We start from the raw sequence: 26353 nt of genomic DNA, 5'->3' as shown, positions 1-26353 counted from the left end.
TGTTTTTTAATATTTTGTAAATAGGTGAGATGTTCACATGGTAAAAATCCACACAAAACTAAAGTATATATAACAAGAAGTTAAGTCTCCTTCCTATTTCTGCCCCCATGTCCTTTTCTGCCTTCTCAGAGGTAACCATTCTTTCATTTCTTATGTATCTTCCAGAGATGTTGGGCTGCCCAAAAAGTTCGTTCGGGTTTTTACACCATCTTACAGAAAGATCCGAACGAACTTTTTGGCCAACCCAATATCTGTATGTAGCAATGAATTTACTTAAATCCTCTACCTAGAATTTTTAAATATATTTTGAATAAAAATTGAAGATTATTTCCTCTAAGGGAAAATTAAATTGGCCTCATTTGGATTATGACTAATCAAAATAATAGTAATCATAATTTGAATAATAGCTGTCTTTGCTATGTAGCAGGAACTCTGCTAAGTTCTAAACCCAAAGTACCTGATTTAGTACCTGCAACAACCTTCTGAGATGAGCACTATCACCATCCCCACTTGACACGTGAAGAAACTGTTGCCAAGAGAGGCTAAATTTCTGAAGATCACTCAGCTAATAGGTGACAGAGCTGAGCTTTGAAACCTGTGCCCTTAAAATTCAAGAAAGTTTCAGTAGAAGAAAGAAATCTACCTATCTTGGATTTCTCTTTTGGAAATACTTTTTGTATCTTCACGTCGATTTCTCTTACCTGTTAAATGTCTTGACCTGGGAGAAAGTGCCCCCCAGTCTGGACTGCTCACACAGCCTCTACTTCAGTTCATCCTGCACCTTGTCTGTTATTCAGCCTTTTGAAAATTCCACTTTACCAGCCTGTAGTAGTTGGTAGTTAGTTCCCTGACCTATAGCAGATAGTCCTATTCCTCCTTGAATCTGAGAATATTTTGACTTCCCGGAAGGCAGGGGCTGTGTCTCTTTCATTTCCTATTCCCAGGGCTGGGGATATTTGCTGGCACATACTTGTCACTGAGCAAGTGATGGCTGAATGAATGCACGGATGCAGGCAGTGTTTGCCCGTGAAGGGGACTTTGGATATCACTTTCTAGGATGTGGGTCCAGGAGAGCAATGGCAAATTCCCTGATGCTAGAGAATTGTAAATGTAAAATGGGAAATTCTGGTCCATGAAACACTTCAGCAAATCTCAGGGACCTAAAGGTCTAGGTATGGTTACTTTCAGGGCATACTAGTGATGTGATGCATGTACATGTGAGAGCATCTTCTCTGAGCCAGAAATGTCTTCTGATATGTCATGGAACAGTCTTCAGGAGTGTACTTTTGAGCAGAAGGCACTAAACATTGTCATGCTTATTGGATTTGTAGTGTCTCAGAGTCATTTTGTCTTTCACCACTGAAAGACTGATCTCACTAGGCAAACTGAGTCAGAGCAGTTTTTTAGATCTGTTAGCATAATTTCTTATTTATTTTTGAGGAGGAAGTTTGGGTTTTCAGGAACTGGAGGAAAGCTAGACAGAGGGTTAGAGATGGAAGGATTTTTAAATGTGTTTCAGAAGTAAATGACAAGTGAAAAAATGATGGAAAAGGAGAAATTGTGTTCAGCTTCTGGCCTCTGTCTCCTCTCTGCTCTTCAGCCTCAGCACGGCCCTTTCGTACTCAGGAAAGCCCCTTGGTACTCATGCAGTCCCTTCCTCTTTGCTATGAGAACTTGCCTTCAGACAGTTGCCTATAAAATTCCAGTATGCTTAAGTGTGATTGACCAGTAGTTACAAGGGCAGATACAAATTATAAATAAGAGGCTTAATTCTCCCTGTTGAAAATAAGGGAAGAGACTTCCCACTCCTCCCTTTTCCTAGAGCATTTACTTTAGAAACCTTGTAATTTTAAGTTCTTTTTCCATCTCTTTGAAATGTATGTGAATCTTTTTAAAGCTAAATAAGCCTCTTGTCAAAAATGTCTGTCTCAAGGACCTGGGAACAATCTCTTTCAAATATAGTCAATTAAGGTAGATAACACCCCAACTCCCCAGTTTCTGTGGGAGGGTAGGAATCTATGTTCTGTGCACACTTCATTCCAAGTTGCAATGATACCTCCTTTCAAAAAAATGAGACGTTTACTTTTACTTTGGACAAAGCCAATTAATGAACACAGATATTACAGTGATTACCAGGTGAATATAGGATGAACTGTGTGACAAATGGTGCTGTTGGGTCCTCTTACTTAAGGACTAGTTATTGGTTGTCTTGAGCACATGTATGTAATGGGTTGTATCTGCCCAGTTACATAGAAGGGCATGAACTTCCTTTCTGTCTTTGCAGTCTCTTCAGGGACTACCTGTAATGCTTATCACATTCTGGTTTAATGCTTATTCAGCAATACAGTTGTTTTCTTTCTCTTTTAACTTTTGTGGAGAGGTTTTCTGGGTTGGGAGGAGATTTTGTTTCAAATTTTATTTCCCTGACACAGTATACTGTCTGTTCAGAGGCAACTGTATTTTAACTGGGGCTAAGCTTTAAAGATTAAGACATGAATTACTTACTATAGAATTTCAAGCACCAGTAAACTGAAATGGGGAGTTTAGTAGGAAGACTGGGACTAGACATGGCCAAAGAATACCTGAAGCTCTACCCAAAAGCCAGTGTCTTAGAGGTGAGAAGTGCTTTTCTGGGGGAAAACAGCTGCCCTCCAGCATTTGACTCACATTTGAGGGACATCCACACTCTCCAAACATTAAAAGAGAGCAACTTATCCTTGTTCACAGGCGTTTCTCTGGCCTGCAAATCCAACACTGTTGCCCCTTCTAAATTTAAATATTTTCATTAAGTAACAAAAGAAACACACATTAAAGATAACATATTTCTTGAGCAGCTCAAGTAGCTCTTTAATGGGTCCCTTTCCAGCTTCCTCGACAATCTTTCCTTAGTTTTGGTGGCACTCAAAGAGTATATTGTAGTTTTCCTGGCTACTGGTGATATCATCCATTAGGTTTATGTGTCCCTGTGTCTTATAGAGACCGTGACTTATTCATCTCTGTCCCCCAAACATCTGGGTACATACCAGCTGCTCATTAAATACTTGGATAAACAGATAAATACATGAGGACTTCCAATGTACAATGCATTATAACACACAATGAGGAATACATAGATGATAAAAAATAGCTAACGATTCTTTAGTTTTTACATAGTTAATATTGAAAAAGCCTGACTCATGGGAGACTAGTATCAAACAGCTTTATTATCTCCCACTCCCACTTTGAAATCCTCTCTGTTGGGATATTTCTTCACCTACCCTATATCTTTCACGGCTATGATTTGGTAAGACAGAGAGTACTGAGTTATAATTACCATCTCCATTCTTATATTAGAATATATACTTTGAACTTGTTTTAACATTGAGGCTTCTCCCCAGCTCAGGTCTGACAAAAAGTGGTGCATTCTTAGTCAGGGAATGGGGGGTGATCAGCTTCTCTTACCTCACCTCACGTGAGATTTTACCTACTTGGGATTTTATTTGTATGGAGTTATGGGATGCCCTCGGACTGAGTTTCCTCTGGTCGTGCCTAATTTAGCAATTGGCAACTTAGTTGTTTTATTGGTTCAGGTAAAAACTTCGGAGTCATCCTTGACACCTATCTTTCTTCCATGTGCTACATCCAATTCTTCAGCAAATCCTTCAGAATACTCCCACATCCAGCCATTTCTCTTGCAAACGCCACCCTAGGGTCGCGTCCCCCTCGCCTTTGTTTAAATTGCTGCACTGGTTTTCTACTTGTTCTCCCTGCGGATTCCACCCTCCATCTGTAAGGGTACTTTCCACATAGTACCCTGAGGGATCCTTTCAATATGCTAGATTTTATCATTTCATTCTTCTATCCTAATACTCCGAAGGTTTCCCATTCCTCTGAGTCATGAATCTTTAGGCCAGCTGATTTGAGAAGGTACAAATGCGTCCTGTGACCCTGAATGTCCGTTTTTGTAGATAGCAAGTATCCGCAGAAAAAGGATTAGGAGGCTGTCGTTTCGAGAGTCGGCCCCTAGATGGCACTGTGGGACCGTGCAGATTTCTGCCCTGCTTGTGCTTTCCCGGGAGCGCAGACAGCTCCGTCATTTCAAGCTGAACACCTTCTTTGGGGCAGCCTGGACTAGAACGGACTGAAGTGCCTGCTCTTTTTCGTTCTTTCCTCTTCTTCTCACTCCCATTTTTAAAAGGGAACAAATTGTAACATAAAAGAAATAAATTGGGAAGATTCTGAAGGGGGTGGATTCTCTCAGAGAAACAGTTTGAAGTGTCTTCTGTTTGAGAATACAGAATAACCAGGATTCACGCCCTGGAGGTTGGAGGATCCGGGAGGGGTGCGGCGGGGAGAGCACTCGAGCCCCCAAGAACCTGGCCTCCCTTGAGGGGGCTTGTGCGCGACCCGAGGGGTGCCTGACTAGAGGAGTTGGCAATTGGGGAAAGAAGTCCGAAAAGTTTCATCCCAATTCGTCACTTTTACAAAATGTCTTCTTTTCTCTGAGGCCGAGCTTCGGCGAGTACAGAAGTTAGGGTTTGTCAGAAGGCGGTCTGAGGCGAGCAGAAGTGCGCTGGCGGCGGCGGGTTGAGGGAAGCGGCTCGTTGGCCCGGGGCTGACGAGGAACTGAGTCTGCGCACGCGGGGCGGTGGGTAGGGGAGGGTTCCCGCAGGCGTCAGAGTGAAGGATGTGCGTGGAGGGCAGAGCCCCCGCCCCGGAGCCGTGTCCGAGGAGGAGCCGGCCGCCCTGAGGCCCGCGGGCCGTGCGCGGGAGGACGCGGCGCCCCCAGCTACCCGTGACGCCCGCGCGCTGAGGGAGGATCCGGCGGGGCGGCGCAGAGAGCGCGAGCGGCCCAGAGGACGCCCGACCCCCTCGCCTCGCGAGGCCTGCGCGGGAGAACCGCTGAGCGCTCCCGGGTCTGCAGGTGGCCCAGCCGGCTCCTGCCAGGCTTCTTCAGGTGGGGCGGGGGACCGCAGGGACTCATGCAAGTTTAAGACTGGAGACACCCGAGCCGTTGGTTGTGCCCCGGTATGGAAACAGTCACCACAGCCCCTCGTCGCAGCTCTTTCGCTTTCTGTCGTGGTTTCTTGTGGAGGCTGGAGGGCTCCCCGAGTTTCCTCTGGGTCGTGCCTGCTGTATGGTTTGCGCGACATAGAGAAAAATGAAATTGTGAGTTCCTTGTGAGAAATTTAAGAATTTCAAGGCGGTGGCAGCACAGAATTAAAACAGACTGGTCCTCACAAGTGTGGCTTATGAGCCATGTGTGAATGCTCAGGTGTCACTCATCAAGCCCGTGACACCAGCCTTGCCTCCGGGCGCCCCATTTAACAGTGTTAAACCGGGGTATGCTTTTAGCCTCCTCTCTCCTACTTTCTTAAGCTTTAGGGGACATTGTTGTTCTATCTTGGACCTATGGGGAAGGACTCTCAACAACGGGTGAAAAGAACCACTAACTTTGTAGAAACCATGCTCCTAACCCCTTTTCATTCATGTTAATTTAATGTCTGCCTTGATATCTTTCAAAGGAGCGTCCTCAAAATCGAGCGTTTCTGAAGCCTAGGAACAGACGCTTTCTGTGTTGTTCTGAAACACGCCGGTAAGGAGGAGAATCCTCGGTATGGAAGAGCTCAGGAGAGGCCACAGCTGAACTCAGACACCAGGAGAGAGAGGCTTTGAATCTGCCTAAAAGCCATTCGATTTTTGATGGCAATGTGCAGGTATTTGGCTCTTTTTAATGCAAGGAAAAGATGTTAAGTTTCAAAAATGGTTTTTGCCTTTTGATTCAGGGTCTTCCAAATTGTTTCCTTTCTTCCTTTTGAGTGAAATTAACTTTCTGTCATAAATCAAATCAATTGATTTACTCTTCCTTGGTTACAAAGGAATAAGCATAAGTTTCAGTGCTATAAGCAATTTTTAGTAATCACACCACCTTCACACATAAGATTTCATTTAGCCCTTGCAGCATCCCTGTGAGTAGACTCTCACCTTGCCATTTTCCAGAAGAATGGCAGAAGAATGGAGGCTCAAGAACATAAAGTGAATGACCCAGGGTCATCCAGCCAGGAATAAGTGGGGACTTGAGGTTGGATTCTTAGGTCCTCGCAGATCCTTTGTTTCCAAATCTGTGCCTGTTCCACTGCATCAGATGCCTTTTCAACAAACAGTATCTTGTTACACAGGTATGAAAGTTCAGGGGTTAATCCCTTGTTAGAGTCTCTACTTTTTTTGTAGCCACAGATAGTTTCACAATAGATTAAAATAAAATTCAGTCAGCATTACCTTCCTCTTGAAAACATTCACTTAGTGGTCAGAGTGGGATAGTTTTGGCCTCATTTTTGGGATAGTTACCCATGAAGAAGTCCATGTTGAACTATATCAAAAGTATGCTCAACTGTGCCTTCTCCCATCAGCCAACATCTGTTAAATATATACAAATCCTTTCTGTGTAAATATAAACAGAATTGTCTCAACAATTCGTCACTGAACTCTTAAGTCTAGCATCATTTGTTGGTATTTCAGAGATCTGGTTCCAATAAGTAAGATGATCTGTACAATAACTAACATATAAGAGACCTTCAATTCATTTATCATTATTTCATACATCCACAAATATTTGTTAATCTTATATTTATCCCCTAGGTATTGTTAATATGACAGAAAAAAGCACAGGGAACATTCCTGCTGTCATGCAGCTTACATTCTCGTGAGGAGTATAGAAGATAAATGGTTAATAAATGCATACATCAGAAAGTTATAATAAGGGCAATGAAGAAAAATAAGGGATAGTAAGGATATAGAAGGGCATGGGAGTTGGGTGTCATTTTAGCTGAGGTATTTTTACTGAGGTAACCATTGGATATACAGTAGACTCAAATGAATTGGGGGAATAATAAGTACATTTTAGTTATGATTCTTTCTTTCTGTCTTTTTGCATGTCAGGAGCATCTGACATAAAACCTTATCACTCTTGATGGTGACCTTTCTTCCCAGTCCAACACAATGTTTTCTCTATCATTGAATTCTCTCTAATTTTGTTTTATGCATCTGCAAATGGGATAATAAGACCTCCTGAGCCTTCCTCTCAGAGTAGTTAAGAAGATCAAATATGAAAATGTATGGGAGATGGTTTTGCAATATTAAAAATACAGTAGACTCATAAGGGATAACCACCTCTTATAAATCTGCCTTTCCAATTGACCCTAAGTTGTCTTTTATTTGATTTTTTTAGTGGTAGCCCATGTGGAGCTGAGCATGCTTGTAATATTTTTACTTTATCAGTTTAGAGTCTAGATTTGCTTAATAAATTTCATCTCTCATTGTGAACTAATGTTCACATCTTCACATTTCATCTCTTCATTGTGAACTAATGTTCTCCCATGCAGCCCATCATCATAAACAACACTTAAATACACTTAACTTGTCCACCACTCCTCATCTTCTATAGGTTATTTATACTGGGATTGAGGGAAAATATGTCGATGTTTTTATTATGTCTGCCACTGCTAAAAAAGGAAAATCTTCTAGTAGTCTGCTGAATCTTCTTTAGGTCATAGTGACCTGTCCAGAGGTGATAGGAATTGTTGTCTGTGTCTTCCTGTTATCAGTCTAGCTGCTTCATTACATCCCAAGTCAATCCTCTGTTCTAATTCAGATTTTCCTGGCATCTCAGTAACTCCTTGGTAGACCTCTTGCTTCCTCCTGGCAAGCCAGCTGACAAATGCCAGATATTGGCTTCCTTTGCTTTGTCCTTCAAATATGTGGCCAGAGATTTCCTCATGTGGCCATCTGATTCCATGTTTTGTGCACTCTTCAGAGACAGGAGTCTCAGGCACAGAAATTTTTCAGAGATAAGTACATCTATATAGAAGTTCTAAGTCTCACTGACTAGAGTAAAATATATGAATCAGATAATTAGAAACTTGAGAGTTGATTCAGATTACAACTAAAACATTAAACATCTCTTTGTGCCAGATAAATATTTGCCAAATTTAAATCAGAAGATCATAGAATTATGAGAATCTTAACAATTCTTCTAACTGGGCAAGCAGTGATTCCTTTAATTCAGCCCAGAATTTCAGTTTTTCAGGACATGTCTGAGACAGCCAGGGGAAGTCTCTTCTTCTAAGCAAATTTAAGGGGAAGCTTATTTGTGCCTGTGCATTTTTTACTCAAATTTATGGATTTGGAATTTACAATATGAAACCGAAATGGCAAGGTAGGAACTAATAGCATGGAGAAGAGGAGCAGGTGACTTTATGGAGAGGGCCTCCTGGAGTCTGAATAATACAACCAGTTGTAGAGATCAAGTTCAACTTGAAATGGGGCTCTCAGGGACTGGCCTGTACAGGGTAGAGCTTTCAACTCAGATTGTTTGTGTTAACAGGTTTACTTTATTGTACCTTGCATTGCAACATCTTTCTCTCAAGTTATTGATCTTTATATAGTTACTTGTTTTATAATATTTTTGATATTAAAAGCTCCCCAAATTTGTCCTTAGAGACAAGTATTCATGGCTGCATGAACCTGTTCTAACACACAGTCTTGTGCCTCTCCACAAGATGGGATTGAAGACCTTGGTATTCACAAGCAGTTCAGCAGGTTTTAGATATGGTTCTCCATTAAAATGTTCTGAATGCTTTTATTCTTTTCGGCTTTGCTGACTGTGAAATCTAGAGAACTCAAGTTAAACAGGGACTCTACTTTTATATGGCTTGAAAGATGAGATCTGAATCGGTTGCTTATGACATCTGGGGTACATCTGAAAATCTGAAAAAGCTGTCACTGAAACAAAAATAGTGAACAAAAGGTAGCAGTCTAACTGACTGGTATAGGATGGTATTTTAATAAAACAAAATTTAAATTTAAGACTCCAAGTTAAAAGTGCACAAGGTTACAGTGGAAAAATGAAGGTGTGATTTGCGCTTGAGATGCATGGGCAACTTTATGTGTTTTCATTCAAGTTAAGTATCAAAGGGATAATTTTTAATGATAAATAATAGGTAATAGTTCTTTGAATATAACTGGATAGGTCAGCTAGTTGAGAAAAAGAAGATAATTTTTTCTGTGAATATTCAAAAAAGGAAATATCATTGAAGAGCATGTTTTGAAATCAAGTTAATTTAAGTGTTTTATTTTTAAAAAGAAGGCCAAAGCTATATTTAAATTATAGTTGGTTAGTTTCCTCCATCCGGTTTTTATGCTTTCTGTCTATAGTTGTTGTCAATTCCAAAGCTCGGTGTAGCAGTAGAAATATTGATAGAAGTAGCTACGAAAACAGTGAAGCATGACTACCTGTTCCTGCCTTCTACTGTTAAAGGTATCTTTTATAGCTTCTTGCTGTTTCCTAGCTCGCAGCTGGTGCTAGGGAAGTATAGCATTTGAGGTCAAAAACCATTTTGTCAGGCTAATAGGAATGATTTTCTCAAGAGTTTCCCTAAAGATGACAAAGTTAGGTGAGAGAGGGCATGTTTTCAAAATGAGAGAGAATTCCTCACATGGGAAAATTCCTCAGGGAACCTGGTAGGTGGAGATGAAAAGGAATATATCACATTTCTAAGTGACTAGCACTGGGAAGTAGGAGGAGGGTTGAAGTAATCTGTTATCATTCCTTCAACTTCTATGATTTGATTAGTAAGAACCACAAGGAATTAATATTTAGAATATTATAAAACATTATATTTCCTAAGTACTGTTAATGAATGATTCTTTCCTTTCTCCCCATTGCTTTATTCTTACATCCTTTTCTTTCTGGCAAGGTTGCTTCTGAGCTGTTTAGTGGGTATAAAGTCCAGAAACTCCTTATGGAAAAGTATTAAGTGAATAGCAATACTAGAAGGGTAAACAAATTAACACGGGCATGAAGAAAATGTCTCTTCTGAAAAATAAAGTAATATCAATATTTTAAAAATTAACTTCAAAATAAAAAGTTAAATGTATGTAAGCACGTTTGCATCAATTAATGTTCAGTTTTGCAAGCTCTGCAGTAAAGCAGTTTTTTTTAAGAACCTTTTCTGCATTTTAGTATTTTATGTGCTAGTACTTGGTTTTCTCTTTGTAGGCCTAATAATGCAGTTATGAGAGACACAGGAAATATCAAAGAAGGTGAATGTAAGAAGATATGCTTAATTTATATTAATTGATAGGAGTTAATTATAAGTGTTTATTGGACATCTACTAAGTCATATGCTTTGGGAATAAAATATAAGATATAGCTCTTGTTCAAAGGTATCAACCACTTAGTTATGATTATAAACTTAAGGTTCAATGGACATAGAGAATCACTGAAAACAAGGTGGTTGGCCCTGACTGCAAGTCTATGTGGAGTTTAAAGAAGGGAAGAATCTTGAGTTGGAGTAGTCTTGTGTAGCTCAATATGTTGTTATCAGTGGTTTCTCTTTCACTTCCAGAAGGTAGGGAGACCTTTCCTTTCTAGGGCTAAGTCTTCTCTTCATCTCTTGCCTAAGACAGGAGAGTAGTTATTCAGAATCCTGAAGAGTTTTAGGAGGAGAAGGCAAAGGAGGAGGTGGGTAAGATGAGGAGATTATAGTAAGGAATTTCTGTACATCTGTAGGTGTTCTAAATTAATAAAGTCTGAATTAGAGTAATGGGAATAAAATTTAAATATTTTTTCATTTCCTTAAAGTAAATATAAAATTGTAATCTATTAACTAAGCAGTGTGACCGATCAATGGTCCTGTAGGTTTTACTTCAGTGTCAAGACCCGGTTTTCCACAGATGGTACATTTGATCTCAGTTGCTGTTTTAATACTTAAAAAGGGTTTTCTCCAAAATTTCTTTTTTTTTTAAAAAGAATCCCTGCTTAATAATACTATTTTTTAGACAGTGGGACAATAAGCTTTGACCTGGATTCAAAGCAAATGGTCACAAATTTGAGATCTGAGTTTATAATCTTTTATTTCTATGGCTTTTTATAGGTGGCTTGCCATTTAACAAAGTTTTCTTTGAGCTCCTACCATATGCCAAACACTGTTGTTAGGCACTAGGGACGCAATACAGGAGAGATGGAGTGGTAAATATGACAGTCTCTGCTTTCATGGAGCATGTATTGTAGTTTAAGGAGTGGAGAATGGGAAGAGGGAAAATGAATGAAAAGCAAAAAAAAACCCACCAGATAATTTATGAGAAGTGCTATGAAAATAAAGAAATGGGGTGATGGGTCAAGATTGAGGTGAAGGGCACAGGAAGATATTACGTAGAGAGATTTAGATAGAACAGGGAAGGCTTTTCTGTGGAGGTGGCTTTCAAGATGAGACCTGAACAAGGAGAATGGGATGACCATGGGGAGAATATTCCAGGCAGAGGCAGCTATAAGAGTAAAAACTGTGAAGCAAAAATGAACTTGGTTTGTTTGAGGAATGTGAAAAAGGCTAGGGTGGCTGTAGTGCAGTGACTAAATAGGGAGTGGTATGATAAAATTGAAGAGGCAGCATAGACTAGATCATGTAGGGCCTTGTAAATAATAGTAAGAAGTTTGTCATTATTCGATTCAATGTACAAAGTATTGGAGGGTATGTGTAGGAAAGCAGAGGGCATTTATGTTTAAAAAATATTGTTCTGGCTACAACCTGGAGAATGAATTGTGGATGGCAAGAGTAAAAACAGGAAGCCAAGTTGAGGATTCTGCAGGGGAAGCTCCTGGCTATTCCCATTTTTGATGGAAGAGACTGAGGTACAGAGATGCTCAGTGACTTTCCCAAGCTCATACATTCAGGGAGCAGCCAAGTGAACCTTTCTCAATTTAGTCCTCTTTTCCTTATATCCCAGATATATAGTCTTTGGGTCACTGAGCCTGATAGTCTTTGGGTCACTGAGCCTGGATAGGAAGAGCAGAAGATTCGGTGGTAGAAAATTCGATTCAGGTCCTGGCTCTGTCACCTACAAGCTGAGAGAACCTGGAGAAGCCACTGGTACTCAGTTTCTGTCTACTTAATGATGCATTTTTCATAGGGTTCTTATCAGATATGAGATATGATTCTTATGAGAAATAAGATACAGTTATAAAAGAAATACCTATGTTAGCAAATGAAATACCTATATAATGCAAATGAAAGAGCTGTAATTATTTAAAAGCCTTTAAAAAAAATAAAAACAGAAAAGTTGAAACAGGATTAAAAGTAAAGACAGTAGCTTGTTTGCATTCCTGCATTTTAAAAATTGTGTAAGTTCAGGTTAAATTGATCTGGAATATACTGATTCTGTTGTCACTGGCTTGAGACCAATGAAGGGGTCAGTTGTTTAGAACCCAAACAACTGCTGACTCTGGGAAATGCACATATTTGAGAAGACAGGATATTCACCTAGAATATATACAGAAGGATATACAGACCAAAATGGAGTCTATTAGGAATAATATGGCTTATTAGACGAGAGATTTATGAGGGGAAGGTATTTGTTAATGTGTCATTTATTCCACAGAGGGATGGCAACATGTTTTATGGTCTACAGAGCTTGTTTTCACCTAAAGTAAATATCCAGACTCACAAGGACTCATTTATTTGAGGTCACAAGGAGCTAGACAGTTCTGTAGGGGGTCGGCATGTGTGTAAGGAGAAAATCACACAAGCGATTTGGCTAATCACACAAGCTATGTTGGCCAAAACCCTATGGGTTCGGACTGAATGTTTTACTTTACATCCAAGGTACATTTGTGCCCTGTTGGTACAGCTTAATGCTGATGAGCTGGATTTGGAGAAGGAAGATTGTTGTCTCACCAGTTGGCTCTGGGCCATTTTGATGCTTAAAGAAATATTAATCCTGGAACTTTAGAATGCCGGCTGAGAGTGGACATGGGGAGCAGGTCCTAACTTCTTTGACAGTTTAAATAGATTGTGCTGAAAATATATAAACTGTTTGAAATCCGACACATTTTAATAATCGTTGAATTTTGATTTGGAGGCAGAAAGCCTGTGACTAGGAACAATTGCACTAAATTACTTTGCTTATTACATGGAAGCAAATCAGTTACTTAACTCTCAGCTGTTCAACCTTATCTAAATTATTTCTTCTCATTGAACCTTAGTCTCCTAACCTAAACTGTGTAGGGCAATAGCACATCTTCTCTGAGTTGCTGTGGTGGATAAATGCAGTAATATATCTGCAAGAACTGTGTGTCTGGCGCACAGTAAGCATTGAATCTATGTGGATTTCTGACTAGAGCAGGAACAATGTGTTAATGGTGGGAAGTAAAAATGGAACTAAGTCTAAAAATACCCTGCAGTTCACTGTCCTTTCTCTTCTCCAATTCGACCACTTTTTTTTTGTTTTAGAATTGCCACTTATGAGTAGAGTTCAGGCAAGCCTGAAGTATGTTGCTGCTCAGAAATGCTGTGTCTGGGAAAGAGGCTTAATTCACTCAGCCTGGTAAGAAACCCTCAGTAATGCAGTTACGTGATATAAAATTGATTATTTGAACCTGGTAGGAGGTAGGCATCTAGACAGAGTCTCCAGAACAGTCAGGAGGGATCAGAGAGATAAAAAGATCCCATGAGAATGAAAGAAGCTTTTTATATACCCACTGTTAATGAAACTTCATAGAGTTCCATAATCCCTTATCCACAACTCCAAAATATGAAAAGTTCTGGGAAAAAAAACTTTTTTTCAAATTGTGCTTGACAGCAAAATATGACCTAACTGACATAAGAACTTAGCTTATTCCACTTAGTATGAATATTCTTAAATTCCCCTAAAGAAATACTAATACTGTTTTAATTACTATAGATTTGTAGTATAGTTTGAAATCAGGAAGTGTGATGCATAAAGGCTTTGTTCTCTCTCAGGATTGCTTTAGCTATTCAGGATTTTTTTGTGGTTCAATACAAGTTTGGGATTGGTTTTCCATTTCTGTGGCGAATGCCATTTGACTTTTGATAGGGGTTGCATTGAATATATAGATGGCTTTGAGTAGTATGCATATTTTAACAATATTAATTCTGCTGATCCATGAATATAGGATGTCTTTCCATTTGTTTATATCTAATTTGATTCCTTCAGCAATGTCTTGTGTTTTTTGTTGTATGTATCTTTCACTTGCTTGGTTAAATTTATTCCTCAGTATTTCATTGTTTTTGGTGTTATTGTGAATGGCATAGTTTTCTTTATTTTTCAGATGTTTCATTACTAGTGTATAGAAATGCAACTAATTTCCGTATGCTTATTTTATATCTTGCATCTTTACTGAATTTGTTGATTAGTTCTATTTTTTTGTTGAGTCTTCGGAATTTTCTATATGTAAAATCATATCATCTGCAAATAATGACAGTTTTACTTGGCAGTGATTTTTTGGATGTACAGCAAAAGCATAAACAACAAAAGTAAAAATCAATAAGTGGGACTACATCAACCTTAAAAGCTTCTTCACAGTAAAAGAAATAGTCAACAAAACGAAAAGGCACCCAACATAATGGGAGAACATTTTTGCAAACCATGTATCAGATAAGAGGTTAACATCCAAAATATATAAAAAAAAACTTAAACAACTCGATAACAACCAAAAACAAATAATCTGATTTAAAAATGGGCAGAGGATCTGAATAAACATTTTTCCAAAAAAGACATCCATATGGTCAACAGGTACATGAAAAGATGTTCAACATCAATAATCATCAGGGAAATGCACAAAATATCACCTCATACCTGTTAGAATGGCTATTGTCAAAAAGACAAGAAATAACAAGTGTTGGAGAAGATTTGGAGAAAAGGGAATCTTTGTACACTTTTGGTGGGAATGTAAATTGGTTCAGCCACTGTGGAAAACAGTATGGAAGTTCCTCAAAAAATTAAAAATATAACTATCATATGATCCAGCAATTCCACTTTTGGATATATACTCAAAGGAAATGAAAACAGGATATCAAAGAGATATATGCACTCACATATTTATTACAGCATTATTCACAGTAGCCAGGATCTATCTATCTGTCTATCTATCTATCTATCTATTATTCAGCCATGAGAAAGAAGGAAATCCTGCCATTTTCAGCAGCATCAATAAACCTTGAGGGCATTACGCTAAGTGAGGTAAGTCACACAAATACTGTATGATACCACTTATAAGTAGAATCTAAAAAAAACAAACTCATAAAAACAGAGTAAAATGGTGGTTACCAGGGGCTGGAGGGTAGGGGAATAGGAGAGATGTTATTTAAGGGTACAGACTTGCAACAAGTAGATAAATACGTCCTAGAGATCTAATGCACAGTATAGTGAATACAGAGAGCAGTATTTATTATAACCATCAAACTTGTTAAGAGACTAGATCTCAATTATTCCCACCGTAAAAAATAAATGATAATTATGTAACATTCTGGAGATGTTAGCTCATGCTACAAATGTGAATCATATAACAATATAAAATGTATCAAATCAACATGTTGTACACCTTAAATTTGCACAATGTTATATGTTAAATATATTTCAATAAGATATAAATTAAAAACACATAATAAAAAATGAAATCTAGTCCCATGGAAGCAAAACGAATGGTCTAAAGGAGTGTGACTGCTCTGCCCATTTGTCATGAGCTGACTGGCTTCTGAGTGGGGTGCAAAGTTCTGTAGATACATTAATATTCAATTCTTCCACAGTTGGGAGAGTGACTCTGAAGTTACTAAAGCCAATTAAAATCGTTCCAAAAGCTCAGTGGACTCTGACATGGTGGGAAGTTTTAAAACAGAAAATCAGGTCTTGTACTGTTAGCAAAACTGTACTGAGACACCAAGGGTTAACTCACTGCAAGTTGATTTTTTTTTTTTCTATCACAAAGAGCAGTCTATTAGGTAGATCTTTTCATACAGAGGTACCCTTAGTAAGATTTTGAATTCTGGATTTTTGCTCTTTGATCTGCCTGCTGGCTGTCTCAAAGGACTAAATTTTCACTATTAGAAAATTTGGCAGGCAGTGTCATGATGATAGACTTTTTTCATTTGTATCTTTTTCCATTCTTAACTCAGTGCCCCCACCCCTCAAAAAAAAAACAAACACAAAAAAACACAAAAAATTTAAAAAACCCAGAAAAACAGCCTTTGAGAGAAGCAAGTTTCTGCACATATTTTCCTCTCATGAAAGTTTTCCAGTGGTGATAAGTCACAGTAATTTGCAGTTATGTTAATATCAAGAATCATCCATTTAAATTGGTAACTCTTTGTTGTGTGTCCCTTTCTAATATATACTACCAAATATAAAATAGATAGCTAGTGGGAAGCAGCCGCATAGCACAGGGAGATCAGCTCGGTGCTTTGTGACCACCTAGAGGGGTGGGATAGGGAGGGTAGGAGGGAGACGCAAGAGGGAGTGGATATGGGGATATATGTATATGTATAGCTGATTCACTTTGTTATACAGCAGAAACTAACACACCATTGTAAAGCAATTATACTCCAGTAAAGAAGTTAATAAATGAATGATCAATTACAAAGTGTGTTTGACTCGAGGAATTATGCTTCAATATTTACTATTAAATAGATTGCTGTAAGATAATCTAATTTTGCCTGATATACTTATGTGCACGTAATGAACAGAAGTAATAACTTGTTATTTGGGGACTGAAGTCGATGAGTCACATATTTTATACTGCATTGCTACTGACAATCTGACTATAATAATCACATTATAACATTAATATAACATGTTTATTCATTACCTCTTGGCATGAATGCAAAATTAATTTTGTTAACAATTTTCTCAATAAGGAAAAAATAAACTGTGCTGATACAACCATAGGAATCCTTAACTTTACTATAACTGTTCTATAATTGTTTTATAAATGTTCATTGCAAAGATTCCCCCTTTATACAGTAAGAGCAGATATATTTGTCCAGACCAGGATGATGAGTGTAATCATCTATTGAGAACTTAAATCATCCTTTTGAAGCATAACACCTTATTTAAAATCTTCTCTTTCACAGAGTATGTTTCAAACTTGATACCTTATAGAACAAACATTTACTGGAAGGACATTAGTAGAGCACGCCATTCACAGGTGCAGTTAAGCTTGAATTCTGTAGTATTCCAGAGGAGAGATGGTGTCTTACCCATTGGACCTCTCCACTTATTCCACCGCTGACTTCTCCATATCCCCCCATAATAAACCTTTGTCATATTAACTATTAGGATAAATGGTTTACAATTACTCCAAACTACTTAGAACACTTAACTTCATCCATCTGTTTTTCTCCTGTGTTATAGAATAGGGATCATCCACTCCCGCAGGAGCCCTGTAAATTTGGTATAGGTACAAGTGTGAATAAAGGTAGTCTCCCGTCTTGGCCCCTTCGCTTTCACTGTTTTATATTGCTAAATAAAAAATGAACAAGGTGATGCATTAGAAATTATGGGAAAAGTAGTAAAAAATTTTTCTTGTTAAAATATTTATTGATTTACTTTGTACAAGAAGATATTGTAAAGTGATTGGATAAAGTAAATTTTTTCTTTCAAGGGCAAAACACTTTATTAGCTCTTAAGATCGAATATACTTGGGTAGATAGGGAAATAATTTTCTGTGTCTCTTTGTAATAGTGGTTGTCAGAAACAGTGGTTTTTAATTTGGGGGCAGTTTATTAAAATGCAGGCTACCAAGACAGAGATGCAGGACATGAAGGGTGGGATCCAGATATCTGTAGTAGTGGGGGATAATAAGCACAGGTGATTCTGATGTACATGATTTTCGGAAGTCTGTTAGAGAAATGTCATGCCTGTACTTTTATTACCTAATAGTGGAATTATTGCAGATTTGCTAATGTTTCCTTTTTTTCTTATTTTCTGGGTTTAACAGCTTTTTGTGCTTTCGTTAAATCTGATCATTTGATCCTTGGTTTGTTAGTCATACTTTTTTTTTTTAAAGTCTCTTTGTCATCCAGCTTAGATCCTAATAATTCTTATGTTTACCTAAATTATGTGCAAAAAAGAAAATCTACTTAGTTATAATAAATTGAGCTAAATCTTCTTAAAGCCAAGATAGGAAATTTTATTAAGAAAAGGTTTTTAAAAAGTTTTAATCTACTTCTTAGAGAAGGGGCAGGGGCAATCTTTCAATTATGTATTAAGTTAGAATTTCATATCCACAGTGCACATGAGACATCAAAGTTCTGAGCTAAAATAATTTCTTATTAACTTTTAAGTAAGATTTTTATCTAATCCTGTCAGAGTCAGAGGCAGAAACCAAAGGGGTTTAATAAGCACCTTGTCATTGAAGGTCAGGTTCCTAACAGAGCCCTTAATTAGCATGTGGAACATCTTAGGGCTGAAAAATCTCTTGCCAAGTGATTTCTTTTTTGGCCGGTTCACTCATGTGGGTGATAGAGAGCATCAAAGAACTTGTGGCTGAAACTTAATTCCCATTCGTTTCCCATAATATGTATGTATTTTCTGTGCTCACAGATTCTCTGCTGACTGAATTGTTTCCTGGGGGAATGGGTAAAAGGGTAATAAACATTTTTCTGTAAGGTGAAGGAAATTTCAGATTTCATTAGTAATTTGGATAACAACATAATTTATAGGCCGTTCATTTGCCTTTGGCTCATCAACTGCAATAAACATGTTGGGGATTGTACATAACATGGTTAAATTTTAGGGTTATTTTGTATCTTGCTATAACTCATTATGACACATGACAAATATCTCTTATTTAAGGGTCCTTCTTGATTGCTCAAGGTTGACTTTTATGCTTTCAGTGTTATTTGGAGGGGCCTGAAATCTGTCTAACCTTGGCACTTCACAAGCCCCATCCCTACATCCTGTAATCCAATCATATCTTTATTAAAGCTCTATTAAAAACACAATTTAATGAAGAATTGTCATGTTAGGACTGGTATAGAAGTGGGAAGGGGTCTATTATTTTACCATTTTGTACAGAATTTATCACATTGTCTAATGACAGGTGGACTCTCAACCACTGCGCCACCAGGGAAGCCCAGGATTGTCTTCTTGATAGATCTAATTTTTTAGTTTGAACCTGGGAGTAATTATTTGGTGTTACAATTTGATTAATTCAATTCAAAATAGCAGACTTTAATGAAGAACCCACTCTGTGCAGACCACAATTTATAAATATCCTTATAGGTGGTCATGTCAGTGTTCCATCAATGTTCTATCTTGTTGAGAAGGTGGAGGACTGTTCTAAGGTAAGCAGCAGTGCTTGCTCTTGCAGAATTAAAGAGGAAAGAAACGAGGAGCTGAGTTGACCTCTGAGGAGATCAATACTGGGCCTGGGGAATGGGCAGGAGTGGTGAGGGTCCAGAGCAGAGCAACTTCCTTCTCCTCAGGCAGGGCATTTCTGGGCAATATTAGGGCCTACTAGCATGAACAAGAAGTAAGCAAGTTAGTGTAGCCCATCCCTGCTCTCAGGAACCTGGTTATATTTAAAGGACACACATAGGTAAGGCCTTCTATATAAATCTGAACTCTGCCAATCCCAAGTCAACACCAAGCTCAAAACTGTATCTAAGAGGCCCTATAGTAACATCTCTAAGTAATCACATCGATGAACCAACATTTCTCTAGGACTTTTATTTATTTATTTAAATTGGACACAACATTTTTTCAGCTGGGTTTGAGTAGTAAATTAAATGCTGCAGACACAAACCTGGGAGAGAGAGACCCTAACTAAATTGGAGGAGTCGATCTTAATCTGCAGTTCTGCTGTGCAGAAGAATAAGACATACAGGGGTGTTCTGAGAAGGAGAGTGGCAAACTTGACAGATGAAGGAAGAAGATGCTGCTTTTCTGTGAGGATTGATTGGCGTGAGGATGACTGTGGAGGAAGGGAGATGTGGTGTGGTTATTTGGTTAATTTTAACATTCTTAATCCCTGGGATTTCACTATTGCTCTCTAGTCATTTGGTAACTAATTTATGCAACTGCATCTAGTTTAATAAAGAGATTAATATGATTTGTGGGCATACTCCTGTCCATTTCTGTATCATGGCTATTAATGTTGTTTAATTTTGCTCACTTCAAACCATCTTAAGGAAATAAGATAATTCTTAAAGAAATAAGTTCATTAAGCATATTTTATTTTCCTTACTAACCTCAGGTCCATTTTAAATAGACCATTAGCTTGAAGTAAATTCTTTTTGAAAATGACATTCTTTTTTTTTGGAGAATTACATTCTTTTTAACTGGAGTTGGAGATGTCCCTACTTTCATACTTTTCTGAGTTACCATAGAGGAAACCAAAGACTTTTTTCTGCCTTTGGATTCTCCACATTGGGCGCTGCCTTGCCCAAAGTAAGATGTTACCTCTGAATCGGGGCCAGTTCTTAGTCATTCCTCAAGAATGTTTTCAGCTGAGAGGATCCAAGAACTACCTTATTGTTTCTGGTGCCTAAAGCACTTTATAAGGAGGGGGAAAAGTAGATTTTATTGGAGAACAGTAACTGAAGTGCATGTGGAATGTTGTCAGCAGAAGCCTCATATTAGGTTTATCACAGGCTTCAAAATGGGATGTGCCAGGAAATTCACTTTTGCCATCAAGATAGGAAGAGGAATGATGTTATAAATGGAAGTACCTCATTTTTTTTCATAAGGAGGACACTGGGAACCATTCTGGCTTGAAATGATGCCTCTTATACAAGTGAATCTCAATTCAATTTGGAAGGCCGATATGCTCACCACTATACCACCAATGCTGCATTATCTAAATATTTATATAAATTCTTCAATAATATGATGAGTTACGTGTTAGTAGTTTTCTCCATTTTATCTATGTAAATACTGATGACATTGGAAAGGTTTAAGTAGCTTGCTTAAGGTTCCACAGTTGGCCTGGTGTATATTTATATGCAAATCTGAGATAGTTTGACCTCAAAGCCTTGTGCTTTAAAAGTGCTGTTGTCCATATGCCCAAACTTTGAAGGCTCTTTGAAGGCTCTGCAGTGTTCTGAAGATCTATGGGGTATGGGGAGGCAGAACTCAGCTCTCTTTTCATGGCCATTCCCTCCCAACTTGATTTGGGTGGCTGTGTGGTAGAGAAGATGCTTTGGGGGCTCCTAGCCAGCAATTAGTACAAGGAGGGCCATGGTTCTGCCCTGGATCTCAGCTAGGCTCTGTGAAAACATATGGACAAGACTTCAAAAGAGTCTCTTCTCCTCTTTGCTTCCAGGTAAAAAGCGTTTCCAGAAAAGTGGAGGAAGTTCAGTTCATCATAGTGTAAACGTTAATAAATGAAACTCTTTGAAATAATTCTGATAAGGAGTAGTCTTAGGTGCCCATTTTACAAAAGGGTTAAAGTTGAGGACTCTGTCAGACCTGTTGTTTCTTCTTAGCAAAATTTAATATTGCTTATAAAAATGTAGGCTCTCGGGACTTCCCTGGTGGCACAGTGGTTAAGAATCCACCTGCCAATGCAGGGGACATGGGTTTGAGCCCTGGTCCGGGAAGATCCCACATGCCGCGGAGCAACTAAGCCCGTGCACTACAACTACTGAGCCTGTGCTCTAGAGCCCATGAGCTACAACTACTGAGCCCGTGTGCCACAACTACTGAAGCCCGTCCTCCTAGAGCCCGTGCTGTGCAACAAGAGAAGCCACCTCAATGAGAAGCCCATGCACTGCAACAAAGAGTAGTCCCTGCTCGCTGCAACTAGAGAAAGCCTGCATGCAGCAATGAAGACCCAATGCAGCCAAAAATAAATAAATTAAAAGAAAAATATAGGCTCTCTAGCCCTCTTTTATTATCCAGTCGACATTTTAGCTACTCGGTAAAATCATATTCTCATTTCTTCATGCATTGATTTACTTATCAAATATGTTTTGGGTTCTGACTATGTGCCAACAGTTTTCTGGGCATTGGGTTAAAAGAGTCAGAAAGAAAAGGTCCTCATGCTCAAAGGATCTTTTCTTTTAGTAAGCATTAACACTCTCTTCCACTAACACCTAGAAATATATCCCATCTGTGTCTTTTGTTTGTTCTGGTGGTCTTTTTGTTCATCCATTCTTCCAGGTTTTAGTAAATTCATTGCTGATTTCTTTGACATGAGCCATATGCTACCTTTCTTCTCTGATAGACTGCCACCATAAGAATATTTTTTTATTGTCCCCTCTAATGTGATTATAATACTGAAATTTCAGTATTATGGCCACTGCCGAAAGAAAAACATGTAAAATTGCAGGACTTATGGGAGATAAGATCTGTATTACAGATGGTGCTATGAATCTCCAGGAGAGTGATCTCTGAAAAAGTTTCCAACAGTGTGGCTCAGTCAACACTGAACACATTAGAAGCCTATCAAACCTTGGTTTATCAACATTACCTTCCAGGGATTCGTGGGAATCTTGTGGCGAAAGCAGCACATGTCCTTTCTATGTGACTTCAACAGCCACCAGTAGTGCAATGCTGAGGCAGCCCAGATTTGACCCTCAGAATAGTTATAAGATTATAGTAGCTGTGAGTGGCAAGATGTAATTTATAGTTTGTGGTATTTTGGCTCATTAGCACATAGGATCGTTGCTTATTTCAGTGATCTGGAGGGCTGCTTGGCTGAATAGTTGCAAAGCAAGAAAGGCTTATTCGTTTAAAGGCTAGTTTATTTCTTGCCTATCATTATTTATTATATATTTTGTTATTTTAAATACTGTACATCACGTTAGTCACAAAAGTGTTAAGCAAATATTGACTGGATCATTATTCAGAATGATATTCTTATTTCACATAGGAACCCATTACTGACTAAATCTGTTCCAGAAGTTAGGGCATAAAAAAATGGTCTCCCATCTAAAGTAATTCAGTGTAAAAGCTGACAATCTAATAGGGAGGGCAGGAGGCAAGGGAGGAAGGAGGTAAAGAAGGGAGGAAGGAAGGAAGGGTAGACAATTGCCATGCACAATGATAATTACCAAAATTCACATCGGTATATGGCACTAAGGGACGTCAAGGAAGGGCACCCAATCTAGGGTGATTGTGAGTGTGTGTGAGTGTGTATGAGAGACCATTCTGGAGGAGGTCATCTGACCTGAATTTTGGAGGGTAAGTAGGAATTAGCCATAGGAAGAAGTAGGAGAGAGAACAATCCAGGAGAAGCAAAGAGGCAGGGAAAGGAGATGCTAGAAGAAAGTACTGAGAGATGAGGCTGGGAGGTAGGAAGGGGACAGGTGGTCACAAAAGACCTTGTATGGCAACTGAGCAGTTTGAATTTTACCCAGAATGTAATGGAGAAATATTGAGCGGTTTTAAGTAGTCTGTTTTACTTTAGAAAGCTCATTCTGGGAGTCATAGAGAAGCTGGACTGAAGGGATGGTGGGGAAGGAGGGCAGGCAGAAGAACAGAGACCAGTTAGGGGGCTGCTACAGCGAGTGAGGTGAGACATGAGGCGTGCCTGAACTCAGGCAGTGGTGTCAGCATGCAGAAGCGAAAAAGGATTCCAGGTATTAAGGAAGCAGAAATGATGGGATGCAGACTATTCAGAAAACATGGCCTTTTCTATTAATACTCTAAAAAACTGAAGCAAGTGTGATTTGTCAACTATCAAAGCGGTGCACATTCTCTACCTTCAAATTAATACTAATCCAATTCATGTTTTTGAAGTAGACAATTATCACTGTTACAACCAGGGCATCTTTACCTTTGAGGAATGTTGAGAGCTGTTAAGCAGATAGCTTTCTGGGCTGCAGTGACTTAATGTGACTTGAATCTTCACTTACTATTAAATTTTCAGGTTAAAAAATTCAGTTGGCAGATATTTTTAAAATGTGGATAGATTAAAATCCTTTGTTAAATTAATTTACATTTCATGTGCTTTCTGATAAAATACAAAATGCAGTTTTTCTGTTTATCTACTCTGGGTAACAGAGTTGTCCCAAAGTGCCAGGTATCTAATAATCTCCATTTTGGTGAGATGTGGGGAGGCTTCTAAGTATCAGGTTGGCTTTGTTAGACAGAAAGTACTAGAGTTTCACAGGCTGCTCCTTCTGAGGGATTTCTGAGATGCTCTTCTTTTTATTAAGGACAGACCTTGTTTGCTCTTTATTAAACTAATACTGGTAAGTCATATCCTCCATAGCACTGGGGAAACCAATTCTGTATCTTACACAAGAATTCCCATGACGTAGTTTATTAATATCTAGTAAATACATGTTAGGTTTAATCCTACCCTTGATTCTAAATATAGGGGAGTTGGACTCTACCCTTGGAGAATAGAAATCTGTGCTTTATTTATCATGGAGAGGAAAACAAGAGGAGAACATTGACTTCCTCTCCTTGAAATCTTCTAACAGGTTTATTTGTTATTCAGAAGTGTGCAGTGTGCATAGAAAAATTGTCTTGATATAATAAGAGGAACATAGAAGATAAGAAACAGAGTGTTTTATTTTTTCCATCTAATCCCTCATATCAGACAGAGATAATATAATGTTTGATGCTGTATTTGGACAGGATGAATTAAGTGTTTCTGGTGAGATCCAGTACAAGAGTCAGGCTGACACTTGTGGGAGAAGTTGAAGTACGAAAACAGCATGATTCTCTTACCAACCTGAAACATGGTCATTTTCTCACCCTGTTCCTGATTCTGACCAATTGCTGATCCTGGACTTAAGTAAATGCTATAAATCATATTGCATTTCCCGAAGTGCAAGACATTGGATGAAAAAGTAATTGTTCTGGTGTCAAATTATATGAAGAAAACTGGCTGGACAAAGCCAAACAGATTTATTTACTGCAAAGTTTTTCAAAACCTTTCAATGCTGATATAACCACCATGAAAATAAGAACCAAAATGTTTTGAGTGCCTACTGTGTGTCAGGCACTATTTGAATTAACTTGCCTGAGTTAACTTGTTTAATATGACAGCTCTATGGTCAGATGGGTGCTAATATTATCCTCATTATCCACACGAGGAAACTGACACCAGAGAAGTTCTGAACTTGCCAAGTTTACACAGCTAGCAAGCCTCTCTTTGAGGGCAGGATCCAGTATATAGTATTTTACAAACTTAGTTGACCACATCCTTGGTCCATCCCTTTTACCTTTGTGACATCTATTGAAATTAATAGTCTATAGTATACAACTTTGGAAATGTAGCAGAGGAGACAGTATGGAGGAATGCTGGGAAGAGCAGAGGGAACTTTCATGTGTGTGTTCTTTGCCTTGGCAATTTGCACTGAACTGGACCAATACTTGTGTCAGTGATTTACATGAATATATCAACTACATGCAGAAGACTCAAAGGTACACGGGAAAGATCGATAGTGTGCTTTATGTTAGAATCAATATTCAGAATGATGTGAACCTTGAGCTTGTGAATACAAAGTAGATAGTTCCGCATGTAGTCTAAAAGATCAGTAAAAACAAAAGCCACTCTAAATCATTTGACTAAGAAGCAGCAGCATTTGTTAGCAGTGCAAGTGGTTTACATTTTTTTGTTTTTTGGTCCGTAAATTCAGTATAGGACAACAGTCTATAAAAAAATTGGATGCAAATTTTATGTTATAATGGCTGTTTGGGACTTCCCTGGTGGCACAGTGGTTAAGACTTGGCACTCCCAATGCAGGGGGCCTGGGTTTGATCCCTGGCCAGGGAACTAGATCCCACATGCATGCCGCAACTAAGAGTTCATGTGCCACAACTAAGGAGCCCGTGAGCTGCAACTAAGGAACCCACCTGCCACAACTAAGACCTGGCACAACCAAATAAATAAATATTTTAAAAAAATAATGACCGTTTAATATATCCAGACTAGGTAGTAGAGCAATGCTGTTCAGAAATTTGCCAGAACGTTGCACCCATGGGGTATTATATTAGAAAGGAAATGATAAGATACCTGAGTAGTGATCCCTAAACTTTCTCCGCGTTACTTCTTGGAGAGTCTATTAAAAGTGATATTCCTCTTCCTTTACAAAATTAACATAGTCACAAAATCCTGCCTGTGAAATCAAGGGGTTCACAAACTAATGTGAAAACATCTTTAAAGTAAAATAGCAATTATAAGGAAGCCAGGAGAAGAAGGGTAGAGGAAACCATGCCATTTGAAGAACATGTGAAAGAATTAGGAATGTTTAGATTGGAGAATAAAAGGTCTCAGGAGACCTCGGTTATAATGTGATAGACTTTACCAGTGCTTACCAATATCAAGTTTGCTTCTTCTCCTGGCACTCAGAAGATTGCATTTCCATGAGATTATTTCTGGCCAATGGGACATGACCAGAGAAGGGGTGTGTATTATTTCTGAGCTATGACACCTCATTACTGCTGTGAGATGCATCAGTGCTCTTTCCCCCTTCTATTTGCATTAAAGAAGCAACATATTCAAGATAGTGAGGTTAATGTTGGGGAATTTTCCACCAGCTTGGGTCTCTTAGTAACTGTGCTAATGCATAGTATACATGCATTGTGAAATTAGTCTTGGTTGAGCTAAGCAACTGGGGTTTTG

The sequence above is a fragment of the Orcinus orca genome, chromosome 14 (assembly GCF_937001465.1).
Source record: "Orcinus orca chromosome 14, mOrcOrc1.1, whole genome shotgun sequence".
Lineage (NCBI taxonomy): Eukaryota > Metazoa > Chordata > Mammalia > Artiodactyla > Delphinidae > Orcinus > Orcinus orca.
This window is presented reverse-complemented; position numbering follows the sequence as displayed.